The 15677-nt window shown below is 43.0% G+C and overlaps 1 long non-coding RNA gene across 1 annotated transcript in view; it reads left to right on the top strand.

Annotated features, from left to right (window-relative positions):
• The first annotated feature begins 12128 nt into the window (after window positions 1-12128).
• LOC123365609 overlaps window positions 12129-15677 on the top strand; it is a 117201-nt gene continuing 113652 nt past the window's right edge. The window contains exon 1 of the long non-coding RNA XR_006577656.1: window positions 12129-12227. This is a non-coding gene — a long non-coding RNA (uncharacterized LOC123365609). The remainder of the gene's footprint in view (window positions 12228-15677) is intronic.

Here is a 15677-nt window from a genome sequence, read left to right as displayed (position 1 = left end):
TGGCGAAATCTAACTTTAGAATTCACAGCCAGTGAAGTTTGTGTCCTGGTTTTTCATCAGTCTGCCCTGAGGTTGGTACCCACGCTTGTGTGTCACTGTTTGGGGCATCACAGACATACTGGAGGTAAGCCAGAGGAAGCAGTAAAAAATAAGGTGCTAGCGGGATCAACTGAAGACCAAGAGCTAAATACATACAGTCTGCTTGAGAAATGATTAAGGAAAGAATATTGGAACACCAGGGATCAAGAGGATTTATTTAGGATAGAACATGGAGGTAGAACAGAAGGTATGTCTACCCTGCACATTCGTCCCGGTGGCATGTAGAGTCCATCCCCTGCACATCCCCCCTCTAGCTAGACTAGGTACAAAGAGCAAAGTAGAGTGTCTTTACTCTCCTAAGCCCTCTACACACTTCCCCTATCTACACTGCTATTCCCCACACTTCAAGGAGTCTTTTCCCACCACAGTGAAGGATTCCTGAAGTGGGGAAAGACTCTGGCAGTGGGAAAAGGCTCTGGCAGTGGGGAAAGGCTCCAGCATCTAATCCAGTTTTAGTGACTCAGCCAACAGGGTTCTACTACATCCCTTGGGAGACTATTCCACTCCATTTGACAATTTCCCCTCATATTCAGCCTGTATTTTCCATTGCTTAATTTCATCCCATCATTCATATTTATAACTCCCTGAAAACCCTAAATAACTTCTGTCTCTCCATGATGTTCACAGGCTTCCAATATTTATTCATGGTGATCTGAGATTTGATGTAATTCAGGCAACCAATATAAATTTGGTTATTTTAATCGTCCCTCATAAATCAGTCCTTCCAGCCTTTTCATAATATTTTTAGCTCTTTGTTGAATACTCTCCAGTTTATTGACATCACTGAGATGCCCAGAACTGAATGCATCACCTTGTGTATGGTGTCACTAGTGCCAAACATGATATAAAATCTCTGAATGGAGCCAAGAATCACAGTGGATTGTCTTTATGAAGAGGGCATCAGTTCCTCATTTAGGCCATATAAAAAATGATACATCACCTTTACATTGTGAGAAATGCAAGGCCGGCTCCAGACACCAGCCTACCAAGCACGTGCTTGGGGCGGCACCTTGGGGCGGGGCGGCGCTCGGGGTTTTTTTTGGTTCGGCCGGGCATGGCGCTCAGCGGGGCGGGGACTTGGGCGGTGCGACACTCGGGGAGGGGTTCGGCGGCGCGATGCTCGTGGGGGCGGTGAGGTGCTCTTTTTTATTTTGCTTGGGGCAGCAAAAATGTTAGAGCCGGCCCTGGAGAAATGTGACTGCCATCACTAATGCAAGAATTAAAGTAACCACTGGCATAAGAGGCAGAAGGTCAACTTCTCCCCTTATTTTCAGGGTGTAAAACTGGAGCAACTCCATTATAGTTAATGAAGTTACTCCAGATTTACACCAGCATAACTGAGGATATAATTTATCCAGGAGTGTCATCATGTCATGGATTGGTCCTCATATGCTCTACCATGTCAGGCATGATAGGAATGTTTCTCAAATGCTGCAACCATTACGAAAGGGTAGGTTTGCTACTGATTAAAGAAGAGATTTTCAAATGCACAAACGTCAGGTGCCTAACTCTCATTGATCCTCAGTGTAAGACCATTTGTGTCTTTGACAACCTTCCTCTGAATTACCAGTCCAGTAAAGCACTAAAGTACCTGCTTCAGTTTAAGCATGTGAGTCATCCCGCTGACTCCAATGGAAAAATACACATGCTTAAAGTGAAGCATTTTTTAAGTGCTTTGCTAGATCAAGTCCTAAAGGAAAAGCGAGACAGTTCAGAAAACATATGAACCATAGGGTACTATTGCCCATAACTTGAAGTGAATGCAAACCTATGAATTTGGTTATTTATTTATTTTAATTTTCACATATCTCTAATTTCTAGCTTCAGCTGTGAGGAAAAAAACACTGCAAAGTGATCCCATGCAAGGTAGTTCTCTTGGTACTTTCTTCACATCTGGAATTCATAGGCACTGACTCTGTGGATGCTCTGGGGCTGGAGCACCCATGGGGAAAAAATGGTGAGTGCTCAGCACTCACCAGCAGCCCTCTTATCAGCTCACCCCCAGCACCTTCTGCCCACTGGTGGGCCTCGCTGACCAGCACCTCCCCCTCCGTCCCCATGCCTCCCACCTGCTACAATCAGCTGTTTTGCTGCGTGAAGGAGGCTGAGAGGGAAGGGGGAGGAACGAGGACGCGGCGTGCTCAGGAGAGGGGGTGGAGCAGGGGCAGGAAGAGGCGGGATGTGGATGGGGACATGGGGGAAGCAGTGGAGCAGGGCCTGAGGCAGAACTGGGGGTCAAGCACCCCCCAGCACGTTGGAAAGTCGGTGCCTATGCCGGAATTAGAAAGAATTCTAAAATCTCACAAAACAACCTGATCTTGAAAGATCTTTTAACCTGATTTCCAGACCAGCATATGCTCTGTGGTTTTGGATCAGCTTCAGAACTTTGAATACTTCTCCCAAAAATTAACCCTCTTTCTGAGGTTTTCCAACCACTACTAGTACAGTAATCAGGGTTTCAATTTTAGCCTATTACAAAAAGAAAAGAGCTTCCTCAGGGACAAAAAAACCATACACTCCACAGATTCACCAGCATATGTTAGTTAATACCAAAAAACTTGAATATTTTTCACGTTACCCTTAGCTCATCAGCCACAGCTGTCATTTTCATACCACTCCTAGTCAATTTCACACTGAGGAAGCACTATGGGGCTGACTGGGGACATGCAATTGGGCAAACATCCCTGAGAAATGCTTGGCAAATCTGGCTTTTCAGCTTAGCATTTACTTGCCAAAAACATCCTCATCCCCCACTCCACTCTCCACCCTGCCTAATTTAATTTCTAAAAGTCAGAAGCTTTAATAGTGAAAATCCTGCAAAACACTGTCTACATCTCTCTATGAAATGCGAGTGCAAACCTTATAATTATGTTTTGCTATACATGCAGGAGAAGCCAAGTCTTTCAGTTGCTCTTGACCACAATTACAAACTATGTCTCCAAAAAGCTACTGAATATTTTAGGGAGCACTTTCCCCACACAAAAATACATATCAAAATGCTCCTGTTACCCACCCCAGCCCAACCTTGCCAGTGATCCATGAGACTTGTCTCCCAGGTTAAAGCAGCTGGTGTGTATAACTATTCCCCATTTCAATGCAGTAAGAAGTTGCAAAGCTCTCTGGTGAGTTCAAGGCAAATGATTTTCAACAATCCGCCATTTCTATAAGTTATTTCAAATAGGATGTGTACATTGGTTATGAATACTGAGTTTAAAATAAAAATAGATCACTCATATTCCTGAAGAGATACTCTGTGTGGCTTCCTTTCCTTTAGGTCTTCAGAACATTTTTGACAAATGTGTTGTGTGTGCATCCACATAGGGATGTATATATACATACATATATGTATGTGGGGGAATGGGTAGATATAGATATAATTAATTTTAATCAGTTTTGAATGGCTGGGGGAAGTAGACAATCCTCTTCAAACATTGCAATTTTATGCACTTTATTTTACAGATGAAGAATTCTTGCTTAAAGTGAGATTTGAGGATTTGCCAATAGCCTACAGTAAATACTTTATTCTTTTCTTTTTGCACTAGTATGACTGGTCTTCTTTCCCCTTCAGTAATCATTGTCTAAAAAAAGAAAACCTCTAGGAGCACTTCACTTCTGTCCCTTCCCCCTGGCAGAATGCCCAGCCTCAGTATGATGCTTTTAAACCCTTCCCCCCCACACACCAGATACAAGGTTTTCACAACATTATTGTCCTGCACAGTACAGCAGGGTTGTGGGATATGACACCATTCATGCAGTTGTACCCTGAGACATCTTTTTAGAGGAGTACTCCTCTAAAGAGCTATATGTGTGTACACACACACACACAAAACACATTATGCTAAAACATTGTATCGTTGCACTGAATAAGAAGAATCTGCTGGAAGGAAAAAACAATGAATACACACAGAGCGCAGACTGCTAGCCTGTCTCATTTGTGTGTGCGCGCATGCAGTGGTTTTACTGAAGTTCAGCAGTAATTTTGGTAAGTGAGAAAACAGCTGTTATGGAAAAAGAAGAGTCAACAATTTCCATATACTATTGTCCAACGGGATAGTTACTAAATAAACATTCTGGGCCTGATACTGCATTCCTTGCACAATGAAGCCAATGGGAACAGTAGCACACAAAGAATGGAGGATCAAGTACTGGATAGTACCATCTTCTATAAGGGCATTGTGGGCAGGAGAACAGAAAATGAAGGCTGCATTATTAAGGGCAGTAAGTTGGAAAAAATTAACCTGATGCATTTGTATCTACTGCATAGCATCTTAGCAATGCTATAGCTTTATCAGTCACCTAGAGACTATATTTTTGTACAGTATCTCGCTTACTGTTGCCATATAATAAAGATCTTTTGTACTAGTTTTATTTTTAAATAATCTTAGTCGACATGGAACAATCTCCATAGGTAACTCAAAGCCAAGAGTCTTGCTTGTTGCCCAGTCCTGATTTCATGGACATTAGTTCAAAGAGGGACTTACCACAAAGGCTAAAGGAGATAGTGTTCTCTCGGAGCTGATGATAGCAACAACATAAAAGAAATAGAGGTTGAGGACTCTGTTGTACATTGGTTTAATCCAAATGTAGTGAAGATTAAAATAAATAAGAGACAAAAGCATCTAAAAACAGACTAAAAGATTGTGAAACCCCACTGGATGAGCAAATTCACTTGTTATGTTTACTGAGGGGGGGGGAAAGCATTTAAAATGCTATTTATTGGCTCACAAAACCAAAATAGGTTAAATATCTGAGATGTTCAGTTATTTGTGATTTGAGGGAGTTTTTAATGAACACTTTACTGCTCAATTGGCTCCTCTCGTGATCTTTGTGATGCTTTCATAATGTGGGCAGAAGTTTTACGGGCCTTGTCTTTCAGCCGTTTACATAAACCACCCATTGAATTCAACAGTGAATAATATTAAGGCATGATCAATAGGGCAATGAGTGCATGAGTTGTAAAACATCTGGGGTACTGCTTGACACATCAGGAAGGAAGTGTTCCTCAAACCATTCAGCAGAGCTCTGGCACAGAGCTGAGAATCCTTTAGAACCATGCACACACCAGTGATTATTTTGTGTGCCGTGAGGAATTAATTGTTGACTCTGCTGCTCTGCATCCAGCCAATAAAATCCTTACAGTAACCTGCTTTTTATAGAAATGATTCCTTGGGCAAGACCTGATCAACACAGATTTAAAGTGCGTGGAAATACCCTAATCTTGTTTATCTGCTATCTTTCCCTGAGAAAAAGCAAACCCTCAGTGGATTCTTATAACCCTCCTCCTGTTGATGGGAATTACACTTATTCAATCAGAGAACAGAGACAATGTCACTTCTGAGATTAATCACAACCAGCCTTGAACTTTGAATATCAAATATTTGCAGTAAACTGTTTGCAACAGGAGTTAAAAAAATATTGCAAAAATTGGCAGTAAATTTAATAATGAATGGATCTGAAGAAATATGATTTATGAGAGCAGAGAAAGAGGCTGAAATCACTATGGAAGCGATCTGCTTCGTGCAGCTCTATTCATGAACTGTGGGGGGTTTAATGTTGTTTAGCGATCCCAGCTCCTAAGCAGATGTAAGTCACTGCAAGTTTATGATTACAGAGAATCAAGTACTTTCTAGTCATAAGTAGCTTCCATTACCTGCAGTATAAATCTAAACTCCATTTAAACACGAGGGTATTGTTATAATTATAGATTCTAACCCTCCATGTGGAACACAATTCATTTGGCAGGGAAAGGAGGAGGTATGAAACAAACACAAAAAGCAGAAACAAAAGGAGCCATGTTCCACCAAATGTGAGACTTGAGACTGAGCCCCATTGAAAGAGAATGCCATCAAGAATGTGAAACCAAACCTCTCCCACATCTGTAGTAAAATTTCTCAGTCATAGCCCGCCTGCTGTTAAGTACCCAGACAGTGCTGATGAAAGAGTTCTAAGCACATTGGAATACTGTCCTCCTGTAAGTGTGTATACAGGTTTAAAAGGCCTGCAGGCAAGGGATAGAAGCTGAGAATGAAGAGGATGGGAAATTCAAGTCAATTTATTTTAGTACAAAATCCTGAGCAGTATCCCCTTTCCGCTCAGTAAATAGTGGTTGTAGCTACTCAAAACGCAAATGTAAAATTTTCACTTTTCCATTTTCTTCTTATTTCAGGACTCAGAATGGGGCCAAAGAAATGTAACACTAGCCTGTTTTAGAATGTGTAAAGTATGTTTACCAAGGCAGGAAGGAATTTAGTAAATACTCCCTCCCACAGAATCTGTGGAGCCTAAGACAGACTGAACCAAGAGAGGAAAGGATAGGGGAGTAAGGAAAAAAGAAAAACAACTTGAGAGACTTTCTTTTCTTTTTTAATGCTGTTGGGCTAAAGCATTCAAGAGCAATTAAAAGTACTCTCTCAAATTAGATTAGTCCCCAGAGATAGACTTTTGGTTTTTGTTTTAAAAGTAGTAGTTATTTTTTTTACAAAAGCCAGCAGGAATGGAATAGATTTAACAATTATTAGTCAATGATATCTGTCTTTTTTTCTTGTGATTTGAAATGGAATGTAAACACCAACCAGTCAGCCAAGTTCAGCCATTCAAGTGGAGTTAAATTCAAAAGGTAAACAAACAGAGTAAATGTTGAAAATGATTCTTTGTTGGTTGTGGGTTTTTGTTTTTTTTTAAGGAATTATTTGAGTTTTAGTAATCTTGATAAAACAGATATTTTAATTATGTGTGGTGGAACCAATTAGGCAAGGTGCCAAGTATCTTTCATTTGTTATTGAAGCAAATGAGACATTCAGGCACTCAGCACCTCGCAGAAAATGCTCAGCACCTTGCATAATCACTGTTTCTGATATGACAGTGGAAAAAAAGATTCAAGTTTTACAGCTGAATCTCGGTTCTTTTTTGGCCTAGTGTGACTTTAGTCTGTGCACACTGAAACTTGCTTGGATCTTGGAAGTTATTTCCTTGCAGGTTAGAATGATGTGTTTCATTCCATAACTTTCATATGCCAGGTAACAAAGCACTTTACAATATAATGAAAATTAAGTCCCTATCTTATATTAGAACAATGTGGGCAGACCCCTGGGCCCATACAGAGCCTCATTGACTTCAATGGGCCTTCACATATACACGGAGAACTGACCAAATGGTTCTCAATGCAGAACTGGGCCCTCTGATATCCTGGGTAAAATTCTGGTCTTATGTCAGTTCCAGGTCTTATGTCAGCTCCAGTCAAGTCAAACATACAACTCATATTTTTCCATGTACAAATAAAATACTATAGACTTTAACAGACTTTACAGCTACAGGTATGGCTGTAGGCAGCATATCTTGATCTAGCTCTGGATGGAATTTAGATTGCTCATTTGAGTGTGACCGTGATGAATTGGACAAGTGCGTTGTACTTGGCTGTATATGTTGCACCTGAAAGGGAATTTGTTATGGAGCTAAGTAGTCAGAGTGTTTGGCGATAATGGTGTTCAAGTGCAAAGACGTGAATTTTGTTTGGCCTAGGTGGCAAGGTTGCTTTAACTGGTCATTTTGTGTTGAAAGAAAATATATTTGTACAACTTTAATTCTATGTCACCTTATACTTTCATGGAGAATTATTACAAACACCACCTCCAACCCATTCTCATTTATAAGGTGCTCATGATTGCCATTAACTTGACAACAAAATCTCAGTAGCTCCACCTGGTGAAACTTCACCATCACAAGACTAAAGGCAAAACAACACTTCCTTGCCTTCATTATACTACACTACGTCTGCACCCAAACTTAATGGATACTTCTGTCATCCTCAAACTATGTCCTGCTCCTTCTGCTCACCAACTTCTTCACCTGCATTTCATTTCACTGAGATCAGCCACAAGTGATCATCACAGATTTAAGTACCGGGGAAAAGCTAGGCGTAGACAGCAGGTATAATAGGCCAGGCGAGGCTAAGCCTCCCCAAACAGGATGTGTCACACCTCCCTTTGGAGGCACGCCACTGGCATGCCGTCTTTGGAGCGTTGCTGCCAAAAGGGCACCCAGGCTGTGGCCTCGCCCACACTCCTCCCCAAGGTCTTGCTCCCAGGTCCCACTAGTACCCCGTGGCCTCGCCCCCACTGTTCTTCTTCCAGTCCCTGCTCTGCCTCTTCTCCACGGCCCCACCCACCAACTGCTCACGCCTCTTCACCCCCTGAGAAGCAGAGAGACGAGGGCTGCAGGGCCCCTCAGGGGAGGAGGCAGAGAGAGGTGTGAGCGGTGTGGGGGCCCCTCAGAGGAGGGGTCAGAGAGATGTGGGTGGCTGGTGGGGCCTCAGGGATAGGGTTGCCAGGCATCCGGTTTTCAACTGGGTCATAAAAGTCCAGTCGGCGGTGCAGCGGGGGGCTGGGGCTAAGGTAGGGTCCTTGCATGCCTGCACTGGCTCCACATGGCTCCCGGAAGCGGCCACCAGGTCCCTGCAGCCCCTAGGGGCATGGGCAATCAGGGAGGCTCCACACGCTGCCCCCTACCTTGAGTGCCGGCTCCGCAGCTCCCATTGGTTGCCGAGCCTCCCTGGCCACCCAAGTGCCTAGGGGCCACAGGGACCTGGCAGCCGCTTCCTGGGAGCTGTGGTAAGCACCAGAACCCCGCACCCCAATCCCCTGCCCTGCCTGTCCAATCGCACACCCAAACTCCCTCCCAGAGGTCTCACCCCACTGTGACGCTCTTCCTCTCTCTTCCACCTCCATCTCCAGACATCACCACCAAGCAACTGAAGCACTGATCAAAAGGGGAGAGCCTGGCTGAAGCATCTAAGTTTGTAAGGGCACTGAAAGTGTTAGGATCAGCTTAAAATGTGTTTTGCTTTTATTTCATTTGACCAAATCTGACTCATTATGCTTTTGTCTTATAATCACTTACAATCTATCTTTGTAGTTAATAAATTTGTTTGTTTATTCTACCTGATGCAGTGCGTTTGGTTTGAAGCATGTCAGAGACTCCCCTTGGGATAACAAGCCTGGTACATATCAATTTCTTTGTTAAATTGATGAACTCATATATGCTTGCAGCATCCAGCGGGCATAATTGGACACTGCAAGACACAGGTTCCTAGGGTTGTGTCTGGGACCGGAGATATTGGTTATTGTCATTCGATTTCACAATCCAAGCAACTTACATGCCAGAGGCTGTGTGTGAATAGCTCAGGAGTGAGAGTTCTCATAGCAGAGCAGGGTAAAGCTGGTTCCCAGAGCAGATCACTGGTCCAGATAACACCAGGGGGAACGTCACACCTGCACACACACCCCGACACCCCAACTCCTGAGCCCCTCCCCTGCACTCCAAACACCTCATCCCTGGTCCCACCCCAGATCCCACACTCCCAGCTGGAGCCCTCACCCCCCTCCTGCATCCCAACCCCCTGCCCAAGCCTGGTCACAGTGCATGAGGGTGGAGGACAGCGAGCGACAGAATGAGAGGGGATGGAGCGAGCAGGTGGGGGAGGAGCGTTTGGTTTTGTGCGATTAGAAAGTTGGCAACCCTACTTGGGGGAGGGGGCCAAGCAAGAGCGGGGCCTGGGATGAAGTGGGGGTGGAGCATGGGGGGAGTCTGGGGGGAAGGAGGCTGAGCGGGGGCATGCCTCAGGGCAGAGCAATGTCCAGGCCCCGGTGGGCCCCTTCTTACTTCTAGGGAGCTTCCGGCACTCAGGCCCAACCTCCCCAAATGTGGGAGTCATGTGCCACCGATGAGGATAGGGCAAAAAGCCTTTTGGTGAACATTTTTCAACAAAATTTACTTACAGCCACATTCATCCCACCCCTCTTTGTTAACAATTCATGGAATGCTCATGGAGAGCAACATTTTAATCTTCCACATTTAAAGCAAATTTGGAATGTTCTTGCCTGTAGCAGTCACGCCCACAGCGCTAGAAGAAGAGACAATACCTTGTGATTTACAATATTTGACCCATTACAACACAGTGCAAAAGCACACATTTAAGAAACCAGAGTTTAATAATCAAACAATATTGTTGAATAATTTCAAGCAAATTTATCTGCAATTGTGTGTTCAGCATCTTGCACAATGGGGGCATAATCCTGCTTCAGGTCTTTTGATGTTAATCACAGTATGAAAAATAAAATAATTTAAATCATAGTAATAATATTAGACTTTGTTCACCGATATTCCACCACCAGAAACCAAGGCAAAATTATTGGAACAAGTTATTATTAGTTATTTGCTCAGCTCTATTTATAATGCAATACTCCACCACAGCCCTCCCAAAAAATCTTTTTAGAATATAAAATAACTTAATTTCTTTTCATGTCCATGACTGTTCACTAGCTCACATTTCAATCTGAAATCCGTTTTGCAACCAACATGGATTAAATGTGTAAAAACAAAACAGGGGCTTTTTTGCACTGCTTCTAGAACAACAGACAAACACAAATTGTAGGAGGTTGCCACATCGGTAATAATTGTGTGCAACCTTTTGTTGGGTTAATAACAGGAAAGCATACAAAATCTGTCAAAAAGAGCTGAAGGTCTCTTCTTTGAGACACTCTGTGTTCTTAGAGGTTTGTATTCTTTCTGCCTCAGTGTGACATGCATTGTCTCTTTTTGGCACAGTGATTATCTTTGCCTTGTTGTTAGCCTCAGGAGAAGATATCATTTACTGTGCCACCTTTGTGACTCTTTTGGTATCAGATAACCTACTTAACACTCACTATCCAGATGTTGAGAAATCTAGACTTTACAACTATGCAGTACCTACATGGCACCGATTCCTGGATCAAAAAGGCTTTTTCCACCCCCCCTCCCCCTCCTACCGTGGATAAGCACTACTGAAAAACATGCCAGAAAGACAATAGCCAGGCAAAAATAGCACAACTGCTATGTGCCTGCTTTTGCACTGTTTGTGCTCTTTTTCTCTCCCTGTCTCCAGAGATCCCCTGCCTTAATTTTTCTCCATGATTGCACTAGATTTATTGCTCCAGTAAATTTCTGCAAAAGGGAAAAAAATAAAAGAAGGTACTTGAGAACCCTGGGGATTGCCAGCATGAGATCACCTGACTACTCAGGGCTTGCTTCACAACAAAAACATTCCTTAGGATTCAACTGTTTTGCCAGTGCTAATCCAGAGCTGGAGATGAGCAGAGGAAAAAAAGTGTACGTGTGTTTGAAAGAGTAGGGGGAAGCAGCATTTGGAGGAAAAGTGGGGAGGAGGAAGAGGGTTCTCTCTTGGTCCCTAAGGAAGAGGAAGATCCAGGCATGAGTTTGCAGCTCAGCCTTTTTTTTTTTTTTTTTTGCCAGTTCATCTCTTGAAAATGGAATTGTGTTATATCATTCACTACATTATTTTTGTTTTATTCTTAATCTGAGCAAAAGCTTCTCTTTCTTTATAGATGCTACTAATTTGGTATTCAGTTTAATTTGGTTGTATGATGTACAATACCCACAGCACTGTCTGTGATTATTTTAAATCTTTCATCACGTTAGGTTATGCTTATAGGGAAGAAGAGGAGAAAAGATCCCAAGATGGGCAAGGGAAATTTCACCCATTGCTTGAAACTTTACACAGCACAATTGTGATGCATTTAAAAGTTGACAATCCCATTCTCACATTGTGCTTCATTTAAATCTGACATTCCAGTTACCTGGAGCAACTGCCTTGATGAAGAGAAACTTAGAGGGTATTCCACCAGGACATATTAAACTGTTACAAGTCATAAAACATCTGCACCCAATGGCAAGCTATAAAGCTGAATGGATAAAGCTATTAAAGGCATAGTATTGCTCTTCTCTCTCTGAGTACACTCAACTTGTTCACACACAAAAGCTTTTTCTATTATTATATCATGTGAAACATACTATTATTTCAGAGACAGAAGTTGCTCATAAGAGTTTGGTTATGTAGTTAGGTGGCGTTCACACATTTCTTGTGAAAACAAAACAGAGACTGTTGTATACTGCGGTATTTTGCTGAGCATGTAACAAAAGATTTTTTTTTACCCCGTGATGGATTCCTCCCTCATCCTTGTCACACAATTTTATAAAAATGATTAAAGCACCAAAAATAAGATAAGATAAAATACGAAGGTCGAGGCAAGGAAAAATCCGCCAGTGCAAGAAAATGAGATGTTTAGAAAGCCACAGTAAGTACTAGCCCAATTCTCTTTTCTTCTATTCTTACACTCAGCACAGGAACAAGAAAAGTATGGTGGGGGGGGGGGGCGGGAGGGGAGGTGGCTTAGAGCCCCATCTTTGCTCTACACTTTCGGGGGTGGGGCAGTCAAGCAGGTCCCAGTGCAAGCTGAACTATTACTCCTGTAAGAAACATGAGTAGCAAAGAATAGTCAGAACACAGCGCACTGTGGCCATGTCCCCTCCCTCTCCAAATTTTGGATAATTTCTACATAGATTCCTTGTACCAGCGGTCCACCAACCAGGAAACCCCTTATTTGGGGGAATATTCTGTAGGAGCCATTATGTCACTTTTGTGAAGAGGCATAAAGTGGCTCTAGTAGAAGAGATTATCAGAGTCAATGTATCTGTGTGCTCCCTCTGCTTTCCCTTCTCTCTCCGCACAGGATCTTGTTGATTTCTTCTGGAAGAAATTGACAAAATGCCATGTAGCCTTTCCTCTCCTCTCAGCTCACCTTCCCTTTCTCCTCCTTTGCCCCATCACAGATGCAGAAGTTTCTCATCTGCTCTCCTTCCCTAGCTCCTCCACTTGCCCCAGCAACCCCATCCCATCCCCCGATCCCTCTTGCAGCCACTCTCATTCTCCTTACTCTTAACCTCTCACTCTCCTCTGTCTCTTCCCTTCACAGTACAAGCATGCTTTAGTCTCTCCCAGCTTTAAAAAACCCACTCGACTCCACTTTCCCCTCTAACTGCCGCCCCATCTCCCACTTATCTCTAAGATCATTGAGCAGCACTGTCTACAATCTCTTTCTCAAGTTCCTCTCCTCCAATTCCATTCCAGACTCTCTCCAATCTGTCTTTTACTCCTTACACTCCAATGAAATTGCTCTCAAAGACTGTAATGATTCCATCCTAGCTAAAGCTCAAAAGCGATTCTCCATCTTATTCCTCCTTGACCTGTCAGCCACTTTCAATATCTTTGACAATATTCTTCTTGAAATCTTTTCATCTCTGGTCTTCCATGAGTGTCCTCTCCTATCTCATTAATCACTCCTTGAGCATGCCCTTCAGAGACTCCTCCACATCTACCCCCTCCAACTTTCTGCAGAGCTCCTCAGAGCATTGTCCTTCCTCCCCTTCTCTTCTCCTTGTGCTAGAGATGGGTAGGAATTGAATTTTCCATTTCTTGGGAAATTCCATAATTTTGAATTGTTTCCATTCTGAAATCAAATGAAGACAAAGTTTCAAAATTCCCTCAAACAAAATTCTGGGGGTAGAGGGGAGAGAATAACTTAAGATTGATTTTATTGAAAGAAACATTTTGATCAAAATGTTTGATTCCAATTTCAAAATTTTATATAATATAATTTTAAAAAAATTAATCAAAATATTTGGAAATGGAAAATCAAAACATTCAATTTTGAAAAAGTCAAAATAGGGTATTCAGCCTTATCCGAATGCTCCATTATTTTTAAAAAATGGTCACAATTGACACATTTCTGCAAAACATTTTGCTTTTGACAAATTGACATTTTCTGACAGAAAAGTAATTCAGTTGGAAATTTCTGACCAGCTCTACTCTCTATACCTTATCCTGGGGTAATCTCATCTGCAAATACAAATTCAACTACTTTTTCTATTCTAATAATTCACAGATCTCTCTCGATCTCTCTCTACTCCAGACTTCTCTCTTCCTGCCCAAACTAAAATCTTGGCCTGTCTCTCCAACATTTGCTCAAGCCACCAGCCCAAGCTATGCATGGCTCACACAAAGCTTTTAATCTTCGTTTCCCCTGAAACCCTCCCAACTACATCCTCTTTTGAGTAGTATGGACATCTCAGCCATCCTGCCTGGCTCTCAAGCATGCAACCTTTGACTCATCCCCTCTATAAGTCCTCACATCCAGGTTATATTTAAAACTTACAGATTCTTTTTGCCCAACATATCCCAGGGTGAAAGTAAAGCCAAAGACTTAACGGTACGAGGGCCGGCTCTGGACTTCAGAAAGGGCGGGGCCTCGGGTGGAAGGGTGGGGCTGGGGCCAGCGTCCCACAGCCAGCCCTTCCATGCTGCCTGGCCTGCACCTCCCGGGGCTCCAGCAGTGATTTAAAGGACCTGGGGCTCTGGCTGCTGCTGCAGTAGCAGTAACCAGAGCCCCAGGCTGCTTTAAATCGCCGGCCCTGGGGCAGCTGCTCCTCTTGCCCCCCGCGTCAGCAGCCGGGGGCCAAAAGGGGCAACAACATTAAAGCACTGCCGCGGCAGGGCTTTAAAGTCAGCTGGGTATGGGCCAGTACTGGCAGCCACTTTTTACCAGTACGTTGTACTGGCCAGTACCGGATTACTTTCACCCTGAACGTATCTAAGATATGGACTTTCCTATCCATCTACACAGCTCAAACTCTCATCCAGGCTATCATCTCGATTCCTGCAGCATCTTTTCTCTGGTCTTGACAAATGCTGTTTTGCCCTGCTCATAGCCATTCAGAAAACTGTCACAAATATCCTTTTTCTAGCCACTTTGACCACGTCTCTCCTCTCATTGATCCTTCCCCTGGCTTCCCCTTCGCGGTTGAATGAAACACGCAAGTGAAGACAAGCTTAAGGACCTTCATGGCCCACCCTTACTCTACCTATCATCTCTCATTCACTATTGAAATGTCAACTCCTGCCTCCAATTGGCCCATGATGCCAACCTCTATCACATGCTTGTTAAACTTTCAAACAAGCACCTTTGCACTTTCTCCCATGTTGCAACCAGCTCGTTAGCCTCCTTCAAAACCCTCATTAAAATCCTCCTTTGCCATGATGCCTACAAAATACTTGATAATGGTTACGTTGCTGGAGTGCCGCAACCACTGCCTATCTTGATGACCAGTAATGTCTCATTGTTTCCTTGTACTCTCCTGCTCTGTGTCCATCTATTGTCTCTTGTCTTATACTTTGGTTGTATATTGTTTGGAGTGGGGACCATCGTTTTATTCTCTGTTTGTACAGCACCTAGCACAGTGTAGTCTTGTTCCATGACTTGGGGTCCTAGATGCTATGGTAATATTACTAGAACTGATTAAGAAAATTGCCTTGGTAGAAAGTTAGAATCAGAGCCATTGCATCTATGGCTGCAGCATACAGATCTCCCCTTTCATAAAGTCCCATGATCTTGGGCAAGGTTACATACCCTTTTGTGGTTCTTTATAAATACAATGAAATGTTTGTAGTTTGAGCAGTCCACAAAATAACCATTCTAAAGCCTATAGTATTGAAATAAACATGTTTTGCAGCAATTAGTACTTCAACATACACTGTGTGCTGCAGGAAGAAAGTGCTTCAGATCAAATTAACTTGAACATCCATCCAAAACTTGAACTAAAGCTTTCATTGTTTCAGGTTTTACAATGCTACATACATTTTCTGGCTTATGCTGAGACTGGGGGTGTCAATACAAAAATACTATGAGGAA

The sequence above is a fragment of the Mauremys mutica genome, chromosome 3, assembly GCF_020497125.1.
Source record: "Mauremys mutica isolate MM-2020 ecotype Southern chromosome 3, ASM2049712v1, whole genome shotgun sequence".
Classification (NCBI taxonomy): domain Eukaryota; kingdom Metazoa; phylum Chordata; order Testudines; family Geoemydidae; genus Mauremys; species Mauremys mutica.
The sequence above is the reverse complement of the archived record's forward strand: the minus strand, read 5'-3'. Positions and strand labels throughout refer to the sequence as shown.